Source organism: Monodon monoceros, unplaced genomic scaffold, assembly GCF_005190385.1.
Source record: "Monodon monoceros isolate NGI ecotype Baffin Bay Population unplaced genomic scaffold, NGI_Narwhal_1 Super_Scaffold_1, whole genome shotgun sequence".
NCBI lineage: Eukaryota > Metazoa > Chordata > Mammalia > Artiodactyla > Monodontidae > Monodon > Monodon monoceros.
This window is the reverse complement of record NW_021703765.1, coordinates 38,427,031-38,446,121: the sequence shown is the minus strand read 5'-3', so window position 1 is coordinate 38,446,121 and position 19,091 is coordinate 38,427,031. Positions and strand designations below refer to the sequence as shown.

The following is a 19,091-nucleotide window of genomic DNA, read 5'->3' as shown; positions in this document are numbered from 1 at the left end:
GAAGAGCAGCCCCACCTCTCCATTCCGACTCCGGTTCCCGCCTGTGCTCCCGGCGCCCGGGACGCGGGAGCCGGATGGGTGGGAAAGAGAGCGGGTTATTATTCTGATCTCAAGTGGTTTTCTGCAAGGAGCACCCTGCGCTCAGGGCGGGAGCAACTCAGCGACTCCGCATTCTGTTTAAGTAAGAAATTCTTCAGGCCACCCTTCAAAGGACTGGGCAGTGACCACAAATCCCACAAAGGGCGGGCAGGAGGGGTGGGCACAGAAAGACCCTCCCTTCTGAACCCGGAGCGCTCGGTCATGCAGACTTTGAGACCCCGAAAGGGCCAGTGGACTAGGTCACCCCTTGAGTCACTTTGCCAGTCCCGTGCCAAGGGCCGCCCAGTGCAGAGGGCAGAGCTGTAACCCCGGAGGCAGGGGCGTTGCAGCTCAGGAGGAGCCTTTGTCTTAACCCCCAGACCCCTTCTGCTAGTCCTCGCTGGGTCAGTAGCGCGTAGAGTAATTAATATTCCAAACATTAGCCGTCCCTTCGCCCGGGCACCAGCCAACACTGCTGTACCCTCCCTGCGGGTTTCCCCATCTCTTGCGCACATCCTCTTCTTTTCCAAAAACATGGAATGTGGTCCAGACCCGCTAGGCAAGAGGAGGTTACTAAACGCACTGTAGCGCAGTCACGTAAAATCAAGGGTTAAGTGTTCAAACCTGCACCCGCCCGCCCGCGAGGAGACGGAAGAACTTTCTTGATTAGCATAGTATCTGCCCTGGGGGCCGCACTGCGACGCGGCGGGTCGGTCCCAGCGAGGTGAGGAGTGCAGTCCCCTCTCGATTGAGGTTTGACGCAGCACCTGCTTCCAATCTGAAGGACCCGAGCCTTCCAACTTTGCCGAGCAATACACTGTGGAATGAAACAGAACAGAGATCAGAAGGTAACCGAAAGAATAGCAACGTTTGAGATGCTTCGCTTAAGCACTAAATTTAGCTTAGTTTTTAGCAAGGGTGGGGGGCAGGGGCAGGCGTCCTTGCCAACCTTCCATTCTGGAAATGACCCTTGCTTTGCTAGCGTTCTTTGCTGCCAAATTAATTAAGATACCGGTTAGGAGCTGTCAATAGATCTCCAAGATAGGGGGGTTGGGAACCCACCGAGTGGTCGTTAGGTAAGCTCAACTGGCAAGTTTCACTTGCGTGGGAAGAACAATGCTTCTTCAACGCAAAGGTTCCCAAATTTTGCTGCCTGGGGAACTTTGAAAAATCCTGATGTCCATATCTCATCCCAAACCATTTAATTAGACTGTTTTGAGGTGACAGTGAGGTTTGGGGTTGTTGTTGTGGTGTGTTGTGGTGTGTGTCTGTGTGTGTGTGTGTGTGTGTGTGTGTGTGTTAATCTCCAGGTGATTCCATTGTGCAGCCAAATTTGAGAACCAGTGAGGCAAGGGCAGAGTTCAGTGGCCGGCAGCTGCAAGCTGCAAGACAAGATGCCAGTTTAACTACCTGGGTGGGTGGGGAAAACCACGCTGAAACTGGAGTGCTGCTGACCAATGCCTGGGGTCGCGGGGACTGTCATCTGGCAGCTTGGCTGGCGGTGGTACCTGCCACATCATTTTTCACCCTCTCAGCCTAGGGTCTGGTTCTTAGTGGAAAGATCGAAGTTCACTGTCAGTGCCTGGTTTCTGCACGGTTGTTAAGGATACGGGAGAAACTTCATTCCAGAGGTGATTCACGTGTAGCAGGCAGTGGGGAAACCCAGCAGAAGCTAACTTGGAGCAGCCTGGTGAGTCAGAAGCCTGCACTCAAAGGCGGATCCCGAGAATAGGAAGTAATTACATGGAGTAGCTTATTGACACCCACTATTCCACTCCTTTGAAAGCACTTTTGAATATGTGATCAGGATCTGTTTGCTTGTTTGAGCCGCTCCCTTTTCCAGCACTGTAAAACACAAAGCCAACTAGATAGACGTCTTGTAATTTCCTTGGTGGGGGGCATGTAGAAAAAAAAAAATGTTGGAAAGTAGTTTGGGTTATTTCAATGATGCGAAACAGAGAGGATGAATTTGCAAAACAAATTTTGAATACAAAAAAGTCAAGTAACTGTTTGATTACACATTCAGAGGTAAATTAAAGAATCTATTTAAATAGAAATGGTTACATCTGACATTTTACGAGGAATCTTATTAACCAAAGGTTTCTTGCTTAAAAAAAAAAAGTCATCCTCAGGCATGATCCTAATAAGATAGCCTATTTAGAGATGTACACAGTTTATGAAATGCTTATTTGTATTACTATTAACTTCAGTTATCTCTCTTTTCCTCATTATTCTTTACATCATCATAACTCTCCTGCCTAAACGCTTTCTTCTACATCCTCACTTTCTTTAAGGGGGAACAACCATGCCTAGCACATAGCAAGCATCCAGTATCGTCAGCTGTTGAACTCTATTTGAACCCCTCCTAACACCTATGTACCCTGCTTGGTATGCTGTTATCTAGAAGGGGCCTTTAATGTCTATAGCACAGAGCACAGGCCTTTTGTGTTTGTACTGAACATTATCAGAAGGTGGGGAGAATATTTATAAGCAAAGCATCCTGAGTACATTCGTTTTTATTTTTTTCCAAGATAGACATTCTGGATATGTAGGAGCCAAAGTTCTGTTACCATTCTTAAGGGCCATAAAATGGTAGCTCATTTGTTTGCTTACATTTTTACATAAAACAATTTAGCATCCTGAGAATAACTAATAATTGTTATAATACTTAACTACACTCTCATGGATCCAAGATTCACTTCATGAAAATTTCACTCTCTACCCATTATTATGGAAAAAACATGTATTTTTCCCAAAAGGAACTAATTAAGCTAGGAGAGTTATTTCAGAGTAGGATAAATGGCAGATTAATAGTTAGACAGCTTTTATTGTCTTCTACCTACATTAAAAATAGCACAAATATATTTAAATATCCAGCATATTTAAAAATGGAAATTTGGATGTATTCCTTGCTGGATACCAGCAAAAATAAATGTTAATAAGAATTTCCAAAAGCCAAAATGATGTAAATGAACCCGTTCTCATTTCTGTGTAGCTGAGAAAATTCTCTGGGAATGCACTTCTGAAATTTCAACTCCTCTTAGGGAAGGTGTAAGATACTGAAAGGCTGAAACATAGTCTAGAAAAATGGGACTAATTCAGATAAATCAGAAACTGTTCATGAGAGGATAGTACAAACCTAGCTTTGTGATATTTACAAGTAGCCCAGGAGGGCGAGGTACAAAGAAAGGGTATAGCCTCAACTTTAGAAGCTCTGAAGTTTTTGAGAACAGATGAGAACCACCCAGTCTTATTACCTTAAATTTATACAGCCCATTGATCTTATTAACCTATCAGGGCCTAAACACAGTTGGGTAGATAGTATTCCCATGTGCCAAATAGCACAGGTCCAGAAATTAAATGATCTTCAAAGTGGGGAGAAATCTGGAGCCCTCACTCCTTTTCCAGGGTCTGGTCTATCATCCTGCTATCTCTTGACTAGCTTTGATGTAATCTTGTCTGGAGGTTTTGGGTAGGCAAGCTCAGTTCTAATTATATCATCCCTTCTTAAAGTAGGAGAAACTCTTCACCTATATCATGCTCTCATTTATTCTCAAATTATCAACCTTTGAACTAGGCCAACCCCAAACAATTGGAGCCACATCGTTGGCTTCTTATCCAGATAAGCAAAGTAAGAATTTTTAACTTGTATGAGGGTTCTTAAACGTTAGTCATATCATCCAGCAAAAGCGTAAATGCCCGGTACAGCATCTTTACTAAATAGTCCTTCAACTGGTGCTTCACTGTCTTCCTGGCAGCACATTCCCTTCACAGGAGGCTCTCAGCAGCACTCACTTACTGGAGACCACAAAGAACACACCCAACTCTTTTACATGTTCACCTGCAACCATCCTAAGTGTTTAAAGTGAATTTATTCTCCTTAATCAGGACAATCTGGCTAAAGTATTTCAGATCTGTTAATTGCACAAGATGTTTGCTTCAAATCTATAACCACAAATTTTAAGAGAAGTATTCAAAATTGTGGTTTGTTACACCACAGCCTCATAGAATAGAATTATCGGTAAATTTGCTTCCAACAAACCTAATAATCTACACACTTCAGAAATGACTACTGACAAACTTCATGCAATGGCATTAAGCTTAGGTTGAGTTGAAACCCGTGAGTCGATCAACAGATCAGGAAACTCGATCAGGGATCAGCCACCTATGACCCAATGTCTCTTTTTGTATAGCCTATGAATTAAGATTGGTTTTTGTATTTTTTAATGGTTGAAAATAGAGCAAAAGAAGAAAAACATTTGTGGACCCTTGAAAATTATGTGAAATTCAAATTTAAGTGTCGAAAATAGTTTTGTTGGACTACAGTCCTACTTACTCACATATATGTTGTCCGTGTCTGCTTTTGTGCTGCTGCATGGAATGGAATAGTTGCACCGAAGACTGTATGGGCCACAACACCTGAAATATTTACTGAATATTTACAGTCAAGGTTTGCAGACCCTGAGTTTATTCCAACTCAATACACTTCTGTTGTAAATGAGAATTTGCTCACTGAAAGCCTTGGTATTTTTTCAGTGTTTTCCCCTTTAGAGAAGGGGAAAAAATTTGTTTCCAAACATAGGTCAACTAATCTCCAAAGTTAGTTTAGTTTCACATTCCCCTTTTCTGTGTATTTATTCCCCTGTTGAGAATATTTGCAAAAGCAGTACATTTCTAAATAATATGTGAATTTTAGTGATGTGGTCAGCCATAAAACTTCTGAACCTAAACAGCCCAAACAGTGCAATACTAACTTACGTTGAGCTACATCACTGTTTCCAGAGCTCTAGAAAATAGGAAAACATACCCTTGACAACAAGCCCATGGTCACACTTGCCTCAATTCTTTAGCCGTAGAAACTTCCTTTTCCTCCACCCTAGGAGGGCGTTCGTATTCTTATTTGGTTTAGTATATTAATGCATAATTTGAGGATCTATTCAGATTTAGATGTTTTTCATTGACTGTCACTTCATACACTTAAAACATGATGTGGAAACTTGCTGCTTTGGGAAATAGCACCACTCTTCTAAAGTATACATTTAAGGTAAATTGCTTGCTACTTACAAAGGCAATGATCATTAGGTAATAAGCAGATATACATATAGTCACTTATATCACTGAAGGCTGACAGTATGCCATGGACAATTTAGTTTGAAATTTCTAAATTCAAAAACAGATCAATTATGATCCAGAAATTCAAATTATATGCCTTCTGCTCAAGGCTGGACAGATTACTCTTAAGATTCTAGAAGGAATATTTGAAAGGACAACTACATTGATAGGAACTTGTCTTAATTTTTTACTGTGTTGCCTCTCATAAAATTTCCTTCAGTTAAGAGAACTTCCTCTTTTTGATGACTTGTTAATGTCACAGGCTATTTGCAAGTGAGTTTCACTTAGATTAATAGAGCAATTTTAAGGGTTATATATAATTTGTGTCCTCTTCATCCCTTCCAGAATCAGTACACCTGCAATTTAGAGACCAAAAAAATCAAACATTGCATTATAAGTAATGTAAATTTTGAGGTGCCTGAGGTCAGGTAAATCATTTCTGAAAACTAAAACAGATTATAAGTGTATTTAATCCCATCCTAGGGCTATTGGTAGTAATGGCTTGTAGGTAACTAACTTCCAAGGTAACTTAACCCACTAGTGTCCCTGACAGGAGTAATTGGGGAAGGGGAGGAGGGAGACAACAGAAGACAGATTGTCTAACTCCTGTGCTGACTGGGTAAGGAACTAGTCCAAGTGAAATTAACTTTCCACCCTTATCATCATTTAGATTTCACTAAATTTTTTTGTGAAATACGTTTTGTTTGATATAGTGTCTGCCGTACATATACCACTCATAGTTCTCTCCAAAGTAGTTCCTAAAATTAGGAACTAATTGGATTGACTATATTTTTACCAGAATAGGGAATTCATAATTGTCAATTGCTTAAGCAGGGGCAAAACACTCAGAAGCATTTTGCTAACACACAAAACTTGGTTCTAACCTAGAGTTAATCATAAACATCATGGCAGGAATGCTATTGATATTTAAAGTCAGTAGAAGGGAAAATAAGCAAGAAAAGGCAGCTGGAAAATGAGGTCATTCCTGGTTTTTTTGCTAAAGTATCTGAAACTTTTTATTGGCTGTCATACTTAAAAGTGAAATCAGAGGACTGAATTACCGGCTTTAAAAGCTGGTAAAGTCGGCTTTCAGCAACTGATAATCAAGAAGGGAGAGAGTGCCTGCAATCACCTTACACTTTCCTTCCTTCGAAAATAATGTTAAATCTAACCACCCTGCCAAAACGTGATGTATTAAGAACTTCTCATGAGTGTAAGAAACCGCTATCTCCATTTTCCCACTGAGCATCTTCAGTTCTCCAGAAGTGGAAAAGACAGGCAACTAGAAGAAACACTTTCCTGCTTTGCACCACCTGGTCCTTCCCCAGAAAGGAAGCTATTGATATAAGACTCCTGTTAGCTTCACTTCCAGCTTGCCCTCTATCGTGATTTTTTTTAAGTGTGGTCTTTTGGGCACAAATCTCTTAAAAGGAATTTCCATGAATCAACAGCTGTAATAGCCAAGTACTCCATGTGGTATTGCCAAGTCCAGAAAGCAATTCTCTGTGCAGCTGGAATGTTTAAGCAACACTGTCAGTGGGTCTGTTAATTCATCATCCCAGCATCTGCTCCCTTAACACCTAAATGTAAGTTAGAATCTAGGGTATGTTTTTAGCAATGGTTGCTGTATAAAACACAGGATGCCCAGTTAAATCTGAATTTCAGATTAACAATGATTTTTTTTTAGTATAAGTATGTCCCATATATTGCATGGGGTATTCTCATACTGAAAAAATTAATCTTTTATCTAAATTTCAAATTTAACTGGGCATCCCATCTTTTTGATGGTGGTTGATTGAGGTTTTGTTTTATTTTTGTTTTCTCTTTTTGTTTTTGCTAAATTTTACAATCCTACTTTTATCTCATAATCTCAAGATGACTAGCTTTCCTGGTCTGTAAAATATCTGATCCGAGACTCTATTTCTGGGTTAATAAAATATCTGAGCTGCCTTCACCTGCTAAAGAGAAAACTAAGGCCATTATCGGAAGTTTTCTGCACATTTTGCTTAATTAAGAAGGGAAATAAAAAGTAAAGCCAGATCTCGAAAATTAGCAATTTTTTATTTGTAAGATATCTTAAGGTACTTTCTATTCTTTCACAGACCTTTTAATAAAGTAGATACTTTAATGGGTAAATTGTTAGCTCAAGTGGGGTAACGTGAGAAACCCATCAACCATGACATTGTTGATTGAAGTTCAATCTCAGGTGATTCCCATGATGCCTTGCTAGTCAAGTGAGATCCTGGGACCTGTAGCATCAGCATCTCCTGGGATGCCTTGACATGCAGAATTTGGGGCTCCAGCCCAGACCTTCTCAATCAGAATCTTCACTTTAACAAGATCCATAAGTGATTCGTATATACCTTAAAGTCTGAGAAGCCCTGAACTAAAGGATCCACTTTTTCACCATAAATTGGTCTTTATGTTTAATATCACGTTGCAATAATCCTTAAGAAAATGTTTCTTTTAACACACAGGAAGGAATGGTTTATTTTGATCAAATATCTTCAAGATAGGCAACTATTGTATTTCTATTTTATTCATATGAAAATTCTAAATGACCATTTCTAATATTGTTTCATAATGAGCATATGTAATAAAATAAGACAAATGTAAGTTTAAAAAAGGCTCACTAGAACTAATTCAACAGCCTATTAAAACATTCTGGGTTGCCCTTGAATGAATTAGGTGACAAATAGTTCCTGGCCCTCAAATCACCAATAAATCTTTTTCGTGCTTTTTTACTTCATTTATTGCAACTTACATAAGAATATTTGTAATCCAACACCACACATTCATGATATCCCTAGGTTCCTCTAAAGCTGAACAAAGGACATACAGTTTGGAGCTATGGCAAATTCCAAACTACACTTATGAAATTCTAAGTTTTAAAAAGTAATTTTAAAAGTCCCATAGATCTTAATCCCTTTTGAGTTCAACAACCTTCCTTCTCTATGCTTGCCTGCTTGTTTTTTAGATGTTATAGGGTTGTATCATAGAAAGAATTAGAGATGTTGGAGCGAGAACATCAGAAGGCCTGATGTTTATAACCAGTTCTGCAGCTGACGGGACTTGGTGATTTTGGAGACCTTAACATCCTTCATCACCATCCCTCAAACTGTTCCTCATCTGTCAAATAGAGACTGTGGGGTCTGAAATTGTCTCACAAGGTTCTTTTATATATATATATAAATTTATTTAATTGTTTTTGGCTGCCTTGGGTCTTCGTTGCTGCACGCAGGCTTTCTCTAGTTGTGGCGAGCGAGGACTACTCTTCGTTGCGGTGCGTGGCTTCTCATTGCGGTGGCTTCTCTTGTTGCGGAGCACGGGCTCTAGGCGTGTGGGCTTCAGTAGTTGTGGCACACGGGCTCAGTAGTTGTGGCTCACGGGCTCTAGAGCGCAGGCTCAGTAGTTGTGAGGCACAGGCTTCGTTGCTCCGCCGCATGTGGGATCCTCCCGGACCAGGGATCGAACCCGTGTCCCCTGCATTGGCGGGCGGATTCTCAACCACTGCGCCCCCAGGGAAGCCGCACAAGATTCTTGTAAGGATCAAATTAGATAATTTTATGTGTGGGTTTTCGTGATGACTGTTGTGTATGGTGCTGTGGTCGTATGATTTGTTTAGTGACGTGCTTCAGACACGGCTGGCCGTTGACTAAATATTACATGATGTGGTTTCCTACAACACGCCTGATCTGGAAGAAAGGTGGTGGTCATTTTAACGGTGCCATCTATGGAACCATCGAGCACATATCTCATAGACATGCAGCTTGATGTCCATGGCCAGCACAACTCTCCCTTCTTCGCCACAGAAACTTAAAGCTCTCCTCCTGGCTGGGGACAGCGACGTGTCCTGGGGAACCAAGCAATGAATTCCTTATCAGGGTACCACTCATGGCTCTGTGAAGTCAAATGACACAAGGCTCTTTCCTGCCAGGATTCTATACAATTCCTGCTGCATTTTTTTCCCCAGGAAAAATTTACTGATGGGTTATAAAAACGCATTTCAGTATTTTAATTAGCTTTTAAAATAAAATATTATTCCTTTGAAAACACGTTTTTATGTTGCCACCATAAGCACATCGCTATATAATTGTCGCAATCGGTTATTAAGTAGCTTGGTGTCAAACAGCCACATAATCCAAGATTGGAAGAAGCTGCCTGGTCATTTTGTTAAAGGAGCCCCAGTGCAGAATTCTACCCACCCCCCGCAGCCCATGGAGGAGGAACTCGTTTGTTCTGTTGTTGTTTTAATAAATTCATTACAGAAACAAATTCATTAGTGAGGGTCTGAAGGAGATGAGGGAGGGGCGTGAGGGGAAGCACTTCTCATCTTACCACCTTCATGCAACTATCACAAATCTATTTTTATTTTTGTGCAAAGCTCTTATTGTCTGTGTTCGCATTCAACCGTATTTCACCTGAAATTTTCCTTAGCATGTTGAATGTTGTTTCCCATATTCAACAGTGTTTCTAGCTTCAGTGTCTTGGCACGTTCCTCTGCCTGGGATGCCTTGCCTGGGATGCGTTTTCCAGCCTTTGTCTTACCACAGGTGTTAATCCTTTTAGGTCCCCACCCCTCAAAGTGTTCTCCCGGGACCAGTGGAGCATCTTATAAATGCCCAAGCTCAGGCTCCACCCCAGACATTCTCCATCAGAATCTTTCCTTTAATAAGATCCACAGGTGTCATTGTTGTGGGTTAAATTTGAGAAACATTGTTCTGGAAAGTCTTTCCTAAGCTCCTAACCGTTGCTTCCCACCGCCTCCCACTGGTCCTCCCATCCAGGACAAGTTAGGTGGATCCTTGCGGTTGCCCTTTAATTCCCCCCACGTGGGCCTCCCCAGCACATAAACTGGTTGGAGATGGTGATGGATGCGTAGTCATCGCCACATCCCCGGGTCCTGGTGCAGCACTTGACATGTAAGAGTTTTATATTTGGAATTGTTTCCTTGTTTTCCAACATCACTGCTTTCGCAGATGAAGAAATGCAGAAGTAAGCTTTTCTTCCTACTGGGAAATGGGGTACTCAGGTAGGGCTCTCTTGGCCATTGGCCTGCAGTTTGGGGGTCCCGTTTGTTGCAGTCTTTATTATGGAAAACTTATGGGATGGGGGATGATTCTCTGTCTGCAAGTAATTTCTGAAAGTCCACTGCTGGAACTTTATTTCTTTTACTTAAAATATTAATATCTATTAAACACCAACACCTCTGAGAGGAATCGCGCTTTACCCTCGGTATGAAGGTGGAGCATCTGGCAGGTCTGGGTAAGTGTTTAGCGAGAGACAGATACTGGTTGTCTGATGGGAAAAGATACGGAACACTAGTAGGTGATAGAAAAGATAGTGGAATGCTGCAAAACAACGTCTAATTCTGACAGATGTTACAATAGTTTTGTCTTGAATCATACGCTTTTCCATTTTTAAAAAAATCACATTTTTTAATCTATAAAAATTTCAGGGGCTTCACTGGTGGCGCAGTGGTTGAGAGTCCGCCTGCCAATGCAGGGGACACGGGTTCGTGCCCCGGTCCGGGAAGATCCCACATGCCGCAGAGCGGCTGGGCCCGTGAGCCATGGCCATTGAGCCTGCGCGTCCAGAGCGTGCGCTCCGCAACGGGAGAGGCCACAACAGTGAGAGGCCCGCGTACTGCAAAAACAAAAAAAAGAAATCTCAGGATGGGGCTTCCCTGGTGGTTCAGGGGCTAGGACTCCGTGCTTCCTCTGCAGGGGGCGCTGGTTGGATCCCTGGTGGAGGAAGTTCTGCATGCCGCGAGGTGCAGCCAAAAAAAAAAAAAAAAATCTCAGGTTGGACTTTTCTTCCCCATCCTGCATCTCATCTATGACAAATTTCATCCACCCCCTACATTCAGAGCAAAACTAAACTGCTACCCTGGCGATTTTTCTTTTCAAATGTTTGTTTTTAAATTGTAAACAAAGTGCAGGTACATCTATACCGATGTTTCTAAACTCACATTCAAACTAAGCAACACCTGAAGCATGGGGAGCTTTCACTGTATTCATGAACCACTAAGTCTTTTCATTGTGGAAGGAGTGTTTCGTGAGCTTGGGGATGGACAATCTGACAGAGGGAGGCTCAGCCCTGGAGGCTGCTGTTTTGAAGTAGCAGGAAATTGATTAAGGCTTTGGAATCAAACTGTACCCAGAAACAAGGAACATCTGTCCTGCAGGGCTATTGTTCGTCATATTTGAAAGGAACGAGAGGCTCCTGGCACTGCTTACCAACAGCTCTCACAATTAGCCACACAGACCACAAGGAGTATAATTATGTCCAAGAATGTGTGGGACTTCCCTGGTGGCGCAGTGGTTAAGAATCCACCTGCCAATGCAGGGGACACGGGTTCGAGCCCTGGTTCGGGAAGATCCCACATGCCACAGAGCAACTGTGCGCCACAACTACTGAGCCTGTGCTCTAGAGCCTGCAAACCACAACTACTGAGCCCGTGTGCCACAACTACTGAAGCGTTGCACACTGCAACAAAGAGTAGCCCCCGCTCGCCACAACTAGAGAAAAGCCTGCGCCCAGAAACAAAGACCCAATGCAGCCAAAAATAAATACATTTATTAAAAAAAAAAGAATGTGTGGCTTGCCCCGCCCCCCTTGGGAGTCTAGCCCTGTACTTACGCATCACCACGGACAGCAACTCAAGAGGAATGGTGAATCCGAGTTAGGTTTATCCCTTGTGGAAGAGTGTATGAGGTTGTCTTTCTGTCCCAAACTGCTTACCTGAGTGTCTGTGATGATACTATTCGTGGTAATTTGCCCAGACTTTGGACCTTGGGTGGGGTTTGTAAGTCATTTGATGCCTTCAGAGTGTACCTTGTTGAGTAATCTGACGCAGGTGAGCCATGCAGGATGGGCAGAACAATCGTGTGTTCTACATGCTGTAACATCAAGCCTAGGTCCATTTGAGTCATATTTTCCCGTGGTAGTTGTGGCCCATCCCAGAGGAAAGCGATTTTTAACATATCCTTGTGAGGCTTGGTGGCGTTTTAAGGGTTGCTCTTGGATTCTGAAAGCTATGTGCATTTTTTGTTTGTTTTTCACGTTTGGGGGGTTTGTTTTAAAATGTTAAATAACCTTGTTACTAACCTTGGACTTTGATTATGTTAATAATTTTGTATGAATTTGGTTGAGAGAGTTTTACACCTTGATTTCTCTATCCGAAAAATGATACAAATGTTTGTTACTAATGGTCATGAGTAGAGGCTCTAGAGATTAAAACATTAAAAGAGTAAGTTAAAATTATTCCAGATATGAAGAACCAGAAAGATGATAAACAAAGAAGCAGCAGCAACAGCTACCAAAATATTCAAAAGAAAAGTAAACCTGAGTTAAGACCAAAAAAATGGTTGTCTCTAATTAACCTCCTATTCAAACAAGGATCTTCTCTTAAAATCTTTGCAAGTTAGGCATAACTTTGTCCTTATTGTTTTTTTTGTTTTTTTGCGGTACACGGGCCTCTCACTGTTGTGGCCTCTCCCGTTGCGGAGCACAGGCTCCGGACGTGCAGGCTCAGTGGCCATGGCTCACGGGCCCAGCCGCTCCGTGGCATGTGGGATCTTCCCAGACCAGGGCACGAACCCGCGTCCCCTGCATCGGCAGGTGGACTCTCAACCACTGCGCCACCAGGGAAGCCCTGTCCTTATTGTTTTTATTATTAACAATAAGTCAGTTTAAACTGATTGTCAGAGGACCTGGTTCTCATCCCAGTTCTGCTCAAAGGGCAATCCAAAACAGCTCAACTCACCTGTGGCCCCAACTCATCAGTAAAGAGGGGCTCGTGTCTTTAACTTATCCTTTCCCCACAAGATATCCCAGTGCTCTGAAAGGTTGTTGTTAATCCAGCTTTCTTAGAATACAATACCGTAGAAAATGCACCAAGGACTGTATTTTCTTTTTCCTCTGGAGAATCTACACATTGTTCAAAACATGAGGAAAATAGTTTTGATAATCCACTAGCACATTGAATGATCGAGTTAAGTCGTAACAGGCAGATGCAGTGGTAAGATTCAAACTTCCACTTAACATACAGAGAATGCCATTGCAGCTCGCCAAAATAGGAAAACAATGGGATTTCTAGCAGAGCAGATGCATTTTATAAAGCATCCACTCGGAAACCCTGCTGCGCTCACTTTTCCCTGTGCATGTGGTAATTGGCATTGGGTCATCTCTCCACCAATCAGCTTGGGCTGAGATATGGAGATGTCATATAATCACACCCTGTTAGAGGGAAGGGAGGACGTGGGTAAAGCAGAGACACAGACTCAGTCTAGCGTTGAGTTGTATTGTGCTGCCCCCAGATACAGGCAAAGACAAAAAAGCCTGCATCCCATGGTACAAAGGGCGTTCCCTTTTATAAGACTGCAGTTGTGTGCTAGAAAAAGTAGATAGGCCAAACGTCAACGTTTGTGGCCAGAGGTAAAAATCATTGCCACTGTTGTCTTATGGTACCATCATTAATGCCAGATGGTGCTTGAGGAGGGGTTTATGATGAACAAAGCCTTCCCCTGACCGGCCCATAGTGTCACTGCATGCCGGACTCTGGAGACACGGCCCTCGGATGTCTTCCCACTCCTGGTGGGAATAAACACAGCAGGTGTGTTCCACCCATCTTGGAGGTCTGGCATCATCAGTGTGTTCTGGCAGAGATGGTCTCACAGAATTGGTACCTAACTCTCTGTATGCTTTTCATTATGCCAAGTTGGATTGACCCTTCATTATGCCAAGTACAGTTGACCCTTGAACAATGTGGGTTTGAACTGCATGGGTCCACTTATACTTGGAGATTTTGCAACAGTAAATACTACGGTACTGCATGGTCCCTGGCTGGTTGACTCCCCGGATGTAGAGGAACCTTGGATACAGAGGACCAACTGTAAGTTATACTCGGATTAATACGCACCTTGTTCAAGGGTCAACTCTATTTTTAGAGCCACACGTAGCCTTGGCAGTCATCTCATTTAAATCCCATTATTTTTCTAGATGAAAACCTGAGGCATGGAGACTTTTCCTACTAAAAACTTAGTAATTTCAGAGTCTTAAAGTTGTGTTTTTTTTTTTCAGCTCATTGTTTGCTTTGACAGTGTTTGGCGGGTCTAAGCATCCTCCTGGTTCTTGAGCACACGGTCCTCATTAGGGTGCTCAGCTAACAGCTCAGCATTGGCAGTCCCCTTGAGGAGCAGACAGGAAGGACTTTGTGGGGTGGGGAGGAGCAATAAGGCAGAAAAATAAGCCTCTCAGATCCAAAAGACTTGAAAGAAATGAGACTATTAAGCACTGCATGAAATGAAGTGATATCTACAAAGCCTGAAACCCCTCCAACAGTCTTATGAGCTAGGGTTCTACAAGAAAAGTTGCACTTGGGGTCAAAAGATAAAGTTTTGTTTTTTCCTTGGCTGCCAACCTTAGAGAGGTGATAGTCAAAATGTGGGGTTTGCTGAGGTCACAGACTACAGCCCCCTCCAAAAAAGGCAGCAAAATAGGTTTCAGAAGGACCAGTAAGGGTCCTGCTGAAAGGATTCCTTCGGGTCCCTTTCATCCAGGCCACGTCTACAAGATCTCTTTCATTCAGGCTTTCTCTCCCATTCTGTTTAAGCTATTGGGTTTCCCTAGAGTCTATATTATTTTGATATTTCCTGACAATCTAATTAATACTCAGACCCAGTTGATGAGGGATATGTGTTCAAATTCAGTTATTTAACAGTAATAATGATAAACATAAGTATTTTCCATTTACCTAGAAATTTACAGTTGCTAAAGAAGTTTTACGCATAGCAGCAACACTCTTAGTAGCTGCACTTTACAGAAAACCATAAAACTTAGGGCCCAGAGTTTAAATGGCATGCCCAAAGCCACACAATTGGGAAAACCTCAACCTCAGGGAATGTTATCCCAGATCCAATGTTCCTTCCACCAGGCAGATTTACAAATGATAGTCGGATTCTCTGAGTAGCCCTCAGTGGTCCCTTTAACCCATAAAGGTACTGAATTATAACAATATCTTAACCTCTAGCCTCTTTGTATTTCCCATGGAAAGATGCATGGGGTTTCAAAAAAATTGGTTGACAAATCCATTTTTAGCACACAGTCGACCGCAAATGAAGTCTCCCGATACTCAGACCTTGATGGTCACTTCTTTTCCCTCAGTTTGAAAATGCAAGTGCAGCTAGCAAGGCCCTGATTCGTCCAGGAGTGTTGTTAGAGAGTGCTGGCAATCTCCAAAGTCACTTTGTAACACAGCATTGTAAAGCTGTTATACTCCAATAAAGACATTTTTTTAAAAAATCCCTTTGAACCTGACACTTTGAGGCAGAACGATGGTCCAGGTACACTGTAGTGTTGTGGAGATCCTTAGTATTTGCAAAGTTAAGCTTTTAGCTCCTTGTATACTTCTGCCAGTGTTTGGCAGGTCATCCGAGCGTCATCCTGACTCTCCAGCACACTGGATGTATGTGTGGTGGCTTCATCTGAATCAATGGTCTACACAAGAGAAAAATAACAGTGCTTCATTGAGGCTGCTCATGTAACAAGATTCAGAACCAGCCATTCAGATCAGCAGAGAAGAAATAACAGATGTTTGTTATTATCACACTGTAACCCATTTACACAGATTCATTATTCAATTAAGTATGTATCATCTTGGAAAGGAGAGAGCTTTCTCTAAAGACCTAAAACTCTGGATGTGTACATGACCACTGGGAGATTAGGGATGTGAAGAGAGAGGAGAAGCAAGAGGAAAATGATGGGGTACCCCAAGGATGGAATTTACCTCCTGAATTTTGCTTTGATCTGTCCTGGATAACAAGGTCTGAGCTGTAAGTTGCTCAGATGATCCCAGTTGAAATAGACTGAGTGGCCCATCTGACTAAGCACAGGTTAGATTACCACCCAGCAGATTGGGAAAAGAGCTCAGAGGTGGAGAGACCTTGCAACTCAAAGTGTGGCCCCCGGATCAGCAGCATCAGCATCACCTAGAGGTTTTTAGAAAGGTAGCCTCAGACCTTACCCAAGATCCATCAAAACATAATCGGAACTTTAACAGGATTTCCAGGTGACTCTTGAAAAACTCAAACTCTACACAATATCCAAAAGGACAGCAGTCATACGTTTTTCCCCTTTGTTCCATTCGCCCTGTCAATCATTGCATTCACAGCCCCATGATATAATTATTGTGTCTGTAAGTGCCTTGGGGGCTGCGCTGTGTATCAGAGCCTCAGCACCTTGCATAATGCCTGGGATAAAATAGGTGTATAGGTGTCACTCAAGAGCTCCAGCTCTGAAACCCACAAATCTGAGTTTGAATCCCAGCCCCGCCACAAAGCTCAGTTCATGTACCTATAAGATAGGAATAAAAATAGCACCCTGCATAGGGTTATTGGGAGTAAATGAGCTGATGCATGTGACGTACGTAGCGCACCACCTGATGCACACTTGCTCAATAAGTGTTGAACAAATGAATGAATAGGAACTTCATGTGGAAAGAAAAGAACTTAAAGATGGTCAATACGTGGTGCCCTGTTGCTTCAAAGATATGAAATTGAATTTTAAAACAATATACAAAGGAAGCCTCACGTAAGAGAAGGAAAAGGTAGAATGGGTCAGAATGGATTTATAGGAAAGCATGCGATTTGGAACCAGAAGACCAGAGTTTGGATCCCAGCTCTGTCCTTTATTTACTAGTTGTGTGATCTCCTGCAACACACAAGCTCGCTGAGCCTCAGTTTCTTCATCTGAAGAATGAGATCAGCGGTCCTCTTTTTTTTTCTCGGCTTATGCAAAAAAAAGTTTTGTAACTGACAAAGTATCCCTACCTCTCAGCACAGCCCTGGCACTTAGGAGATGCTCCATAATGGATGTTTGCTCAATTGAATCAGAGCATGCAATGTCAACGGGATGACAATTGGGTATTAGGATGGACTGTGGCCCTCCAAAACGCAACAAGCAGAGTGAACCTCTAGCAGTAGAAGAATTATGATTTCAAGATCTAGGTGAGATGGTATATGTCAGTGGTCCCCAACCTTTTTGGCACTAGGGACCGGTTTCGTGGAAGACAGTTTTTCCACGGGGCAGGGGTGCTTGGATCAGGCAGTGATGTGAGTGAGCCATGGGGAGCGACACATGACGCTTCACTTGCTCACTCGCCACTCACCTCCTGCTGTACCACCCGGTTCCTAGCAGACCGCACACCAGTAGCAGTCTGCGGCCCGGGGGTTGGAGACCCCTGGTATATGTGAAAGAATCTTGCAAAATTAAGAGCTATAGACATGTATAACGATGAAAAGAAAAGAAAAGGCTTTAAGGAATAGTCAGCCCTCTGGATCAAATTCAATACACGGTTGATTGAATCCATGGATGCAGAACCTGCAGATATGGAAGGCCAACTGCACCATTTTGTATAAGGGACTTGAGCATCTGTGGATTTTGGTATCCATGGACGGTCCTGGAACCGTATTGTATTTTCCTGGAACTGACTATATATATATATTTATTATTCCCCTTTATTTTTTTTAACATCTTTATTGGAGTATAATTGCTTAACAATGTTGTGTTAGTTTCTGCTGTATAACAAAGTGAATCAGCTATATGTATACATATATCCCCATATCCCCTTCCTCTTGCATCTCCCTCCCACCCTCTCTATCCCACCCCTCTAGATGGTCACACAGCACAAAGCTGATCTCCCTGTGCTATGCAGCTGCTTCCCACTAGCTACCTACCTTACGTTTGGTAGTGTATATATGTCCATGCCACTCTCTCACTTCGTCCCAGCTTACCCTCCACCCATGCCCCCCTGTGCCCTCAAGTCCATTCTCTACATCTGCGTCTTTATTCCTGTCCTGCCCCTAGGTTCTTCATAACCATTTTTTTTCTTAAATTCCATATATATGTGTTAGCATACGGTATTTGTTTTTCTGACTTACTTCACTCTGTATGACAGACTCTAGGTCCATCCACCTCACTACAAATAACCCAATTTCGTTTCTTTTTATGGCTAAGTAATATTCCATTGTATATATGTGCCACATCTTCTTTATGCATTCATCCAATGATGGACACTTAGGTTGCTTCCATGTCCTGGCTATTGTAAATAGAGCTGCAATGAACATTGGGGTGCATGTATCTTTTTGAATTATGGTTTTCTCAGGGTATATGCCCAGTAGTGCGGTTGCTGGGTCACATGGTAGTTCTATTTTTAGTTTTTTGAGGAACCTCCATACTGTTCTCCATAGTGGCTGTATCAGTTTACATTCCCACCAACAGTGCAAGAGGGTTCGCTTTTTCTCCACACCCTCTCCAGCATTTATTGTTTGTAGATTTTTTGATGATGGACATCCTGACCAGTGTGAGGTGATCCCTCATTGTACTTTTGATTTGCATTTCTCTAATGATTAGTGATGTTGAGCATCTTTTCATGTGTTTATTGGCAATCTTCTTTGGAGAAATGTCTGTTTAGGTCTTCTGCCCATTTTTGGATTGGGTTGTTTGTTTTTATTAATATTGAGCTGCTTGAGCTGTTTATATATTTTGGAGATTAGTCCTTTGTCAGTTGCTTCATTTGCAAATATTTTCTCCCATTCTGAGGGTTGTCTTTTCATCTTGTTTATAGTTTCCTTTGCTGTGCAAAAGCTTTTAAGTTTCATTAGGTCCCATTTGTTTATTTTTGTTTTTATTTTCATTTCCCTAGGAGGTGGGTCAAAAAGGATCTTGCTGTGATTTATGTCATAGAGTGTCCTGCCTATATTTTCCTCTAAGAGTTTTATAGTGGCCTTACATATAGGTCTTTAACCCATTTTGAGTTTCTTTTTGTATACACTGTTAGAGAGTATTCTAATTTCATTCTTTTACGTGTAGCTGTCCAGTTTTCCCAGCACCACTTATTG

General features: G+C 42.2%; 1 protein-coding gene across 1 annotated transcript in view; it reads left to right on the top strand.

The window, feature by feature from the left end:
* MAPRE2 (microtubule associated protein RP/EB family member 2) overlaps positions 1 to 19,091 on the top strand; it is a 160,834-nt gene that overhangs the window by 588 nt on the left and 141,155 nt on the right. The window lies entirely within an intron of this gene.